Source organism: Lolium perenne, chromosome 7 (assembly GCF_019359855.2).
Source record: "Lolium perenne isolate Kyuss_39 chromosome 7, Kyuss_2.0, whole genome shotgun sequence".
NCBI lineage: Eukaryota > Viridiplantae > Streptophyta > Magnoliopsida > Poales > Poaceae > Lolium > Lolium perenne.
In genome coordinates, this window is record NC_067250.2 from 63,571,862 (window position 1) to 63,582,472 (window position 10,611).

At 43.6% G+C, this 10,611-nt stretch overlaps 2 long non-coding RNA genes across 3 annotated transcripts; both read left to right on the plus strand.

The window, feature by feature from the left end:
• The first annotated feature begins 244 nt into the window (after window positions 1-244).
• LOC139833463 (uncharacterized) lies at window positions 245-2,458 on the plus strand. Its single transcript, XR_011749268.1, has 2 exons — window positions 245-938; window positions 2,223-2,458. It is a non-coding gene; the product is annotated as an uncharacterized lncRNA (long non-coding RNA).
• A 1,066-nt stretch (window positions 2,459-3,524) lies between these two features.
• Window positions 3,525-6,597, plus strand: LOC127317278 (uncharacterized). Of its 2 annotated transcripts, XR_011749161.1 has the most exons (4): window positions 3,525-4,007; window positions 4,097-4,332; window positions 4,424-5,077; window positions 6,362-6,597. It is a non-coding gene; the product is annotated as an uncharacterized lncRNA (long non-coding RNA). The 2 variants fall into 2 exon arrangements; XR_011749160.1 differs by having other exon boundaries at window positions 3,525-4,332.
• The last annotated feature ends 4,014 nt before the right edge of the window (window positions 6,598-10,611 follow it).

The window sequence follows — 10,611 nt, forward strand, 5'->3', positions numbered from 1 at the left end:
ACCACCACCATCCGGTTCCCCACGTTCTGCCGCACCCCCGACGCGAACTCTCCCGCCTTGGTTCGCCCTGAGTCGCCAGGTCCATCCTCGCCAGATCTTGTCCGCCATGGACGCTCAGTCCCCGAGCTCCGCCACCTCTGGCTCAAGTTGCAACAGGCCTTTCTTTTGCCACGAACTGATACATAGCCCGATGGTTCGTTCCTGTATCTCCTGCCCAACAGATCACGAGTTCGATTCCTGGGTGAGGCAAATAACCTATTTGTTTTGCTTTCTGTTCTCGCTAGATCCAGCGGCTACTGGGCCTCATCCCGTGTCGTCGCCAGCTTGTTCGCCGCCGAGCGTGCGGCAGGCCGCTATCCGCTGCTCAGGTCCAGTCCATCTCCATCTCTGCTACCTTTTCCTCTTTTTGTTTGCAAAACTTGTAAAAATCATATCTCCCAATCCGTTGTTCGGATTAAAAAGTATTTTATATGAATTTTGATCAGAAAAACATGAGGAACATGATTATGCCATCCATGTCTGCTGTTGCATCATGCTTCATACCATTTCGTGATAGTTTGCATTAACACCTAATATGGAACATATGGAATATGTGGGATATAACTATATGTTGTCCCGGTTCCATTTAACTTTGATGTAGCTCACCCCTTCCATGTTTGCTATGCTAATCCACCCTTAAATTTGCCGGTAGAAATGCAACTCCAACCTAACTTGTTTGTCCGGGGTTCCGACTCCAATTAATATGGATAAGTGCATCGCATCATATCTGCCATGTCATGCATGCATACCATATCATGAGCATGCCGATTCTTCTTTCGTAGTTGTAAGATTTGCATACGTTGTGTGTTCCAGCTTTTGCTTCTTCTCGGATAGGATCACGAAGTGGTGATGTGAGATACGACGAGTTCTCCGACAAGTTCTTCTGCAGCTTTTCACAGGCGAGCCCCCTCTCTTCACCTATTTTACTCTCTCCCTCGCATTGCTATCCCTATGTTGCGATTCTTTATCGAGTCACGTGTCCTATTCCACTTGTTTACCATAATAATCCTATATGTATCATTCCTCAACCATAGCCGTTGCTTGATGTTTGAGCCTTGCGAGTCGTAGGCGTGTTTAGGCTCTGTTGTTTATCTCGATCTGTTATCGGGATATGTTGGGTTGTTGGGAGGTTTTTACATGCTATATCAGTTGTTGGAGATAATCACACTTTACTTATTTGTTAACAACTAAAATTGTAAGCAGAGGCATCTGTGAGCCCCTTTGCGAAAGCATCGGAACTTTGACTTGCTAATGTCCCCTAGGACCCGAGTTCTTGTTATCTGTTCCGAGATTGAGCGCTCTACCCGTACGTGGGGGAATGGGACCCCCATCACCCACTACCTTTCCTCGAGTCTGTTTATTGGGAGCCACAACCTTGGTTTTATTTGCTCATATGCACGATGCACGATTTATTTCTGTTGCCTTCGGGTGTTTATATTCTGTTCTGTACTCATATCGTGGAACGATTAGCGACGACAGGTTGTTCACACTTAGCTTAGCCGTTGACACAAACCTCTGGGTCCGTATCGGAGTACGGCCGAACTTCGTCACGGGTAGCTTAGCGGGGTGGCTCCCCTTAAACTTTCTCTTGCATTGGGAACGGTCTTGATGTGAGACTCCACCTGTAGTAAGTGGGTTCGAGCATGCGTATGGTTACATTTGGGCAACCCCTGCAGGGTGTACATCTTATCGATAAGCCGTGTCCGCGGTTATGGACGACTTGGAATTGTATAGCTTGATCATAGAACAACTTATACCGTTATCTTGTTGCTAATAATCTGCTAATAACTTGCGTAGTAATATAGCACTACTACAACCGATACCTAATAAAACTTGTCCACCGTTGAGTGCCTTTTACATTGCCTCTTCGCAATTGTTGGAGGGGATATGTGTAATCGGCTGGGTTATGTTTGTGTAGAATTTATCTGTTACCTTGTGCGCTCTCTTATCTTATCTGATTAGACGGATGTTGTAGCGTGTCTCTATTGGTTATAGTTATGCTGCCGCTAAACCTACCATATAGCCCCCGGCGATATATATATTATACTCGCCCGGCGAGCATAGCCATTTCTAGTCTCGCTAAGTACGTGCCGGAGTTCGTTCCTTGGTACTTACTCTCGCCTTTTCCCCTTTCTCTTTTGCTTCCTCCCTCTTGTCGGCAACCGATGGCCCGACTTTGACAGGTACAAGATGACGACGTTAGCAAGGTTACCCTTCCGGCTTGGCCTGGGCAGGGTTATGGACGCCGCTGGTTATCTTCAGGACTCTTAGTCCAATTTGTATCTTGTCCGTACTCGGATGTATTCGCTCTTCTGTATGATTTGGATCTTTGTATTGTATATTTGTATCTTGACTCGTTGGAGTCGTTGTTGTAATATATGTATCTTGTGGGCTCTATTGTAATCCTGTTGTAATGTTACCGCTCGTGTTAATTCCTCTGGCATCACGTGTGTGATTCTTTGCGCACGTCGTGTCGGAGGGCGTCTCTGAATCGATATCATGCGGATTTCGGCGGAATCGCTGGAATCCTCATGGTACCGGTTCCGGGGCGTCACAAGTTGGTATCAGAGCCTCAGGTTGACGGTACCCCACTAGTCCAGCCTGTAGGATAACCTTGCCAACGGACGTTGTGTCTAGTGTCAAAACTATTTTCTGAAAAATTCGTTGGATAGATCTGATTAGCTCTGATTTTTTTCCTTACCTAAATTCTTTCTCCTCTTACCTATGCGAGTTTTGAGTCTTCTCTCTTATCTGAGTTCTCTGAGTCTTAGGTCTCTACGCGGGTTGGACGATCCTTGCCTTTATCCTAATAGGTCCGATCTTCGGAGGAGAATCGCATCATCGTCAATGGGACAACGACTTGTTAGTGGTGTCGCCGATCTACGTGGAGCAAGAATTCTTGTTAGTGGTGTCGAGGAGCTCGACACGTCGCCAGAAGATCCGATAGTTCACCTCTCTCCCCCGTACCATGGCGTGGAACCTCGGGGCGAGGTTCCTTGTTAGTGGTGTCGATTGTAACGGCCCCGGGTAGTATCCCATATTAGATTTGTCTGTGTTTTCCTTTTATGCATCATCATGGCATATGCATCACATCAACCATGTTTTTCAACAAATAAAATTTATTTTATAAACCCTAATTATTTTATTTTCCTTCTCATATGGTTTATGTAATAACCTCCTCCCCTCTTTCTTTTAACAAAACCTAACCAACAAATCTATTTTATTTTGGGTATAAAATATTTTGGCAATGCCTACAAAGTTGTTTTCCTCTCTCTCTCCCTCTCCATCGTTGTATTCAAAATTCAACTTTTGTATGAGCAGGTTTCAAATAAAATTTCAAAACAGTTTTGAAATAGAAAATAAAAAAAAAACCAAAACCTAGTCTACCCAGGCCGCAGCCCCCTGGCCCTTTTCCTCTTCCCCACCCGGCGGCCTGCTTCTCTTCTTTTTCCCCCGGCCCATCTCTTCCTCCTGGCCCAACCTCCTCCGGCCCGTACCTCTTCGTTGGACTTCTTCTTTTTCCCCACGTAAAGGAACCAGAGGGAGAGCACGAGAGGAGCGTGCTCTGCTCCTCCTCCATCGATAGCGACCGCACCCTCCTCCCCTGCGTGAAGCCTCCACTCCTCTGCTTTATCTCTTCTGGACCACGTCCATCTCTTTTCTCCTCATCCTCACGCCTCTCTCGCCTCCCTTCTTTCTTCTACTGCAAGACAAAACCGAGAGAGGGGAAAACACCTGCCACCATCCTCTTCACCATGGCGCCGCCGCTCCACTTCGTCCCCCGTCGTTCTGAGGGCACCGGCGGATGCGCCTCGTCGTCCTCTCCATCCTCCCCAAACGAATCGAGCCGGGACTCTCCAATTCAACGACAAATTCGCCGATACCCAACTCTGACCACCGGAGAAAATGGTCGATTCCGGCCGCTGGAGGCCTCCCCCGTCCTCTCCGACCTCATCCACGGCTCTCTGGTGATGTGCTCGTTCCTCCAGACCTCTTCCCCGTCTCGTTCTCGTCCTCGTTTTTTTCTACCGACGTTGACCACCGGTAATCTCCGCAGGAGCTCGACGCCGGCGGTACTCCGGCGACCCCCTGGACGCCTCACCACCACCATCCGGTTCCCCACGTTCTGCCGCACCCCCGACGCGAACTCTCCCGCCTTGGTTCGCCCTGAGTCGCCAGGTCCATCCTCGCCAGATCTTGTCCGCCATGGACGCTCAGTCCCCGAGCTCCGCCACCTCTGGCTCAAGTTGCAACAGGCCTTTCTTTTGCCACGAACTGATACATAGCCCAGTGGTTCGTTCCTGTATCTCCTGCCCAACAGATCACGAGTTCGATTCCTGGGTGAGGCAAATAACCTATTTGTTTTGCTTTCTGTTCTCGCTAGATCCAGCGGCTACTGGGCCTCATCCCGTGTCGTCGCCAGCTTGTTCGCCGCCGAGCGTGCGGCAGGCCGCTATCCGCTGCTCAGGTCCAGTCCATCTCCATCTCTGCTACCTTTTCCTCTTTTTGTTTGCAAAACTTGTAAAAATCATATCTCCCAATCCGTTGTTCGGATTAAAAAGTATTTTATATGAATTTTGATCAGAAAAACATGAGGAACATGATTATGCCATCCATGTCTGCTGTTGCATCATGCTTCATACCATTTCGTGATAGTTTGCATTAACACCTAATATGGAACATATGGAATATGTGGGATATAACTATATGTTGTCCCGGTTCCATTTAACTTTGATGTAGCTCACCCCTTCCATGTTTGCTATGCTAATCCACCCTTAAATTTGCCGGTAGAAATGCAACTCCAACCTAACTTGTTTGTCCGGGGTTCCGACTCCAATTAATATGGATAAGTGCATCGCATCATATCTGCCATGTCATGCATGCATACCATATCATGAGCATGCCGATTCTTCTTTCGTAGTTGTAAGATTTGCATACGTTGTGTGTTCCAGCTTTTGCTTCTTCTCGGATAGGATCACGAAGTGGTGATGTGAGATACGACGAGTTCTCCGACAAGTTCTTCTGCAGCTTTTCACAGGCGAGCCCCCTCTCTTCACCTATTTTACTCTCTCCCTCGCATTGCTATCCCTATGTTGCGATTCTTTATCGAGTCACGTGTCCTATTCCACTTGTTTACCATAATAATCCTATATGTATCATTCCTCAACCATAGCCGTTGCTTGATGTTTGAGCCTTGCGAGTCGTAGGCGTGTTTAGGCTCTGTTGTTTATCTCGATCTGTTATCGGGATATGTTGGGTTGTTGGGAGGTTTTTACATGCTATATCAGTTGTTGGAGATAATCACACTTTACTTATTTGTTAACAACTAAAATTGTAAGCAGAGGCATCTGTGAGCCCCTTTGCGAAAGCATCGGAACTTTGACTTGCTAATGTCCCCTAGGACCCGAGTTCTTGTTATCTGTTCCGAGATTGAGCGCTCTACCCGTACGTGGGGGAATGGGACCCCCATCACCCACTACCTTTCCTCGAGTCTGTTTATTGGGAGCCACAACCTTGGTTTTATTTGCTCATATGCACGATGCACGATTTATTTCTGTTGCCTTCGGGTGTTTATATTCTGTTCTGTACTCATATCGTGGAACGATTAGCGACAGCAGGTTGTTCACACTTAGCTTAGCCGTTGACACAAACCTCTGGGTCCGTATCGGAGTACGGCCGAACTTCGTCACGGGTAGCTTAGCGGGGTGGCTCCCCTTAAACTTTCTCTTGCATTGGGAACGGTCTTGATGTGAGACTCCACCTGTAGTAAGTGGGTTCGAGCATGCGTATGGTTACATTTGGGCAACCCCTGCAGGGTGTACATCTTATCGATAAGCCGTGTCCGCGGTTATGGACGACTTGGAATTGTATAGCTTGATCATAGAACAACTTATACCGTTATCTTGTTGCTAATAATCTGCTAATAACTTGCGTAGTAATATAGCACTACTACAACCGATACCTAATAAAACTTGTCCACCGTTGAGTGCCTTTTACATTGCCTCTTCGCAATTGTTGGAGGGGATATGTGTAATCGGCTGGGTTATGTTTGTGTAGAATTTATCTGTTACCTTGTGCGCTCTCTTATCTTATCTGATTAGACGGATGTTGTAGCGTGTCTCTATTGGTTATAGTTATGCTGCCGCTAAACCTACCATATAGCCCCCGGCGATATATATATTATACTCGCCCGGCGAGCATAGCCATTTCTAGTCTCGCTAAGTACGTGCCGGAGTTCGTTCCTTGGTACTTACTCTCGCCTTTTCCCCTTTCTCTTTTGCTTCCTCCCTCTTGTCGGCAACCGATGGCCCGACTTTGACAGGTACAAGATGACGACGTTAGCAAGGTTACCCTTCCGGCTTGGCCTGGGCAGGGTTATGGACGCCGCTGGTTATCTTCAGGACTCTTAGTCCAATTTGTATCTTGTCCGTACTCGGATGTATTCGCTCTTCTGTATGATTTGGATCTTTGTATTGTATATTTGTATCTTGACTCGTTGGAGTCGTTGTTGTAATATATGTATCTTGTGGGCTCTATTGTAATCCTGTTGTAATGTTACCGCTCGTGTTAATTCCTCTGGCATCACGTGTGTGATTCTTTGCGCACGTCGTGTCGGAGGGCGTCTCTGAATCGATATCATGCGGATTTCGGCGGAATCGCTGGAATCCTCATGGTACCGGTTCCGGGGCGTCACATTTTGGTTTCAAACGTTTAAGCCAAAAGCCCCTTTTCAAATATTTCAAACTTATTCAAATTTCGTTCAAATTTGAAAGACATACAATTTATAGCACACATAGTGCATACATTTTCACACATACTGCACTAGATACTAACCCTATAGTTTGAGGCCATTTGGATGAGGTCGAAAAAATTCTTGGATTAGAATCGTGTTGTTCGAACCCCGTAGTTGGATTTTTTTGAACCCTTGATTTGTAGAACTGGGCAAAACCCTAGTTTAACATATTTAATTATGGATTCATATATCAATTTTTCTACTACCTGTTTATTATTACTATGCAGCACATGGATGTTTGCCCGTCGAGTGAAACTCGGAGGAAGAGGGATCACTCGGAAGGAGAGAAGAAGGGAGAGCATTATGGTGTCTCCACTTTTTCGGGTAATGATGATGACTTTTGTGCAGGGTTTGTCAGTGAGCAGGAGGTGCGAGCGAGCGAGTCGAGCGAGGCCGAGAATGAGAGAGATTTGTTTTTTTTGTGAGAGGGACAACCGAAGGATCTAGAAGGACCCACATACTTCCAATACGCATCCTGATGCGTCTACTATTGACAAAGAAGATGGCTGGGAGTTTGCTTACCTATTGCACGTGACTTGTAATCACTGAAGTGTGGGACCTCAAGCGTGGGCACCACACGTAAGTGACAGACCTGTTGGTGTAAAAACTCGATTGATTATTATAGTGCATACAGAAAAATGAAAAACAAAATCACATAGTCTTCTTATGTCATATAGTAAGCATTAAAATTGATAAACAAGGTCTAAACATATCAAACCTAGGATTTGGCCAAGATTCAAATGGGCAAAATTTAAAAAAAAACCAAGGCACATAGTCTTCTTATGTCATATAGTAAGCATCATTCAATTAAGTTGATAAACAAGGTCTAGACATATATTCAAACCAGGAAAATCATGTATCTACCCCCGAACCCTAGCTAAACTCTGTCTTATGAAGTCAAGCATGCATGAAGAGAAGTGGTTTTGGTTTCAAACGTTTAAGCCAAAAGCCCCTTTTCAAATATTTCAAACTTATTCAAATTTGGTTCAAATTTGAAAGACATACAATTTATAGCACACATAGTGCATACATTTTCACACATACTGCACTAGATACTAACCCTATAGTTTGAGGCCATTTGGATGAGGTCGAAAAAATTCTTGGATTAGAATCGTGTTGTTCGAACCCCGTAGTTGGATTTTTTTGAACCCTTGATTTGTAGAACTGGGCAAAACCCTAGTTTAACATATTTAATTATGGATTCGTATATCAATTTTTCTACTACCTGTTTATTATTACTATGCAGCACATGGGTGTTTGCCCGTCGAGTGAAACTCGGAGGAAGAGGGATCACTCGGAAGGAGAGAAGAAGGGAGAGCATTATGGTGTCTCCACTTTTTCGGGTAATGATGATGACTTTTGTGCAGGGTTTGTCAGTGAGCAGGAGGTGCGAGCGAGCGAGTCGAGCGAGGCCGAGAATGAGAGAGATTTGTTTTTTTTTGTGAGAGGGACAACCGAAGGATCTAGAAGGACCCACATACTTCCAATACGCATCCTGATGCGTCTACTATTGACAAAGAAGATGGCTGGGAGTTTGCTTACCTATTGCACGTGACTTGTAATCACTGAAGTGTGGGACCTCAAGCGTGGGCACCACACGAAAGTGACAGACCTGTTGGTGTAAAAACTAGATTGATTATTATAGTGCATACAGAAAAATGAAAAACAAAATCACATAGTCTTCTTATGTCATATAGTAAGCATTAAAATTGATAAACAAGGTCTAAACATATCAAACCTAGGATTTGGCCAAGATTCAAATGGGCAAAATTTAAAAAAAAACCAAGGCACATAGTCTTCTTATGTCATATAGTAAGCATCATTCAATTAAGTTGATAAACAAGGTCTAGACATATATTCAAACCAGGAAAATCATGTATCTACCCCCGAACCCTAGCTAAACTCTGTCTTATGAAGTCAAGCATGCATGAAGAGAAGTGGTTTTGGTTTCAAACGTTTAAGCCAAAAGCCCCTTTTCAAATATTTCAAACTTATTCAAATTTGGTTCAAATTTGAAAGACATACAATTTATAGCACACATAGTGCATACATTTTCACACATACTGCACTAGATACTAACCCTATAGTTTGAGGCCATTTGGATGAGGTCGAAAAAATTCTTGGATTAGAATCGTGTTGTTCGAACCCCGTAGTTGGATTTTTTTGAACCCTTGATTTGTAGAACTGGGCAAAACCCTAGTTTAACATATTTAATTATGGATTCGTATATCAATTTTTCTACTACCTGTTTATTATTACTATGCAGCACATGGGTGTTTGCCCGTCGAGTGAAACTCGGAGGAAGAGGGATCACTCGGAAGGAGAGAAGAAGGGAGAGCATTATGGTGTCTCCACTTTTTCGGGTAATGATGATGACTTTTGTGCAGGGTTTGTCAGTGAGCAGGAGGTGCGAGCGAGCGAGTCAAGCGAGGCCGAGAATGAGAGAGATTTGTTTTTTTTTGTGAGAGGGACAACCGAAGGATCTAGAAGGACCCACATACTTCCAATACGCATCCTGATGCGTCTACTATTGACAAAGAAGATGGCTGGGAGTTTGCTTACCTATTGCACGTGACTTGTAATCACTGAAGTGTGGGACCTCAAGCGTGGGCACCACACGTAAGTGACAGACCTGTTGGTGTAAAAACTCGATTGATTATTATAGTGCATACAGAAAAATAAAAAATAAAATCACATAGTCTTCTTATGTCATATAGTAAGCATTAAAATTGATAAACAAGGTCTAAACATATCAAACCTAGGATTTGGCCAAGATTCAAATGGGCAAAATTTAAAAAAAAATCAAGGCACATAGTGTTCTTATGTCATATAGTAAGCATCATTCAATTAAGTTGATAAACAAGGTCTAGACATATTCAAACGAGAGAAATCATGTATCTACCCCCTAACCCTAAACTCTGTCTCATGAAGTCAAGCGCATGCATGAAGATATGTGGTTTTTGGTTTCAAACATGGAAATTTCAAAAACCATCCCAAGAGCTTCATTTCGAAGTGATTAATTAAGAAGCATACATGCATGGTTACTTTTTCATAGTCATGTTTTAAACTTATTCAAATCTTGGTGAAACCTAGGATTTGACCAAGATTCAAATGGGTATAAAAATTCAAAAAAAAAACAAAAAAAGGTCTTCTTATGTTATATAGTAGGCATTCAATTAAGTTGATAAACAAGGTCTAGACATATTCAAACATGAAAAATCATGCATGTATCTACCCCTAACCCTAAACTCTGTTTCATGAAGTCAAGCATGAAGATATGTGGTTTTTGGTTTCGAACATGGAAATTCAAAAACCCTCCCAAGAGCTTCATTTTGAAGTGACTAAGAAGCATACATGCTTACTTTTTCATATTCATGTTTTTAACTTATTCAAATCTTGGTGGAACCAAGGATTTGACCAAGATTCAAATGGGTATAAAAATTCAAAAAAAAAATAAGGTCTTCTTATGTTATATAGTAAGCATTCAATTATTTTGATAAACAAGGTCTACACATATTCAAACCAGGAAATTATGTATCTACCCCCTAACCCTAAACTCTGTCTTATGAAGTCAAGCATGCATGAAGAGAAGTGGTTTTTGGTTTCAAGCATGGAAATTTCAAAAACCCTCCCAAGAGCTTCATTTTGGAGTGACTAAGAAGCATACGTACGTGCTTACTTTTTCATATTCATGTTTTAAACTTGTTCAAATCTTGGTCAAACCTATGATTTGACCAAGATTCAAATGGGTATAAAAAATGAAAACCAAGGTCTTCTTA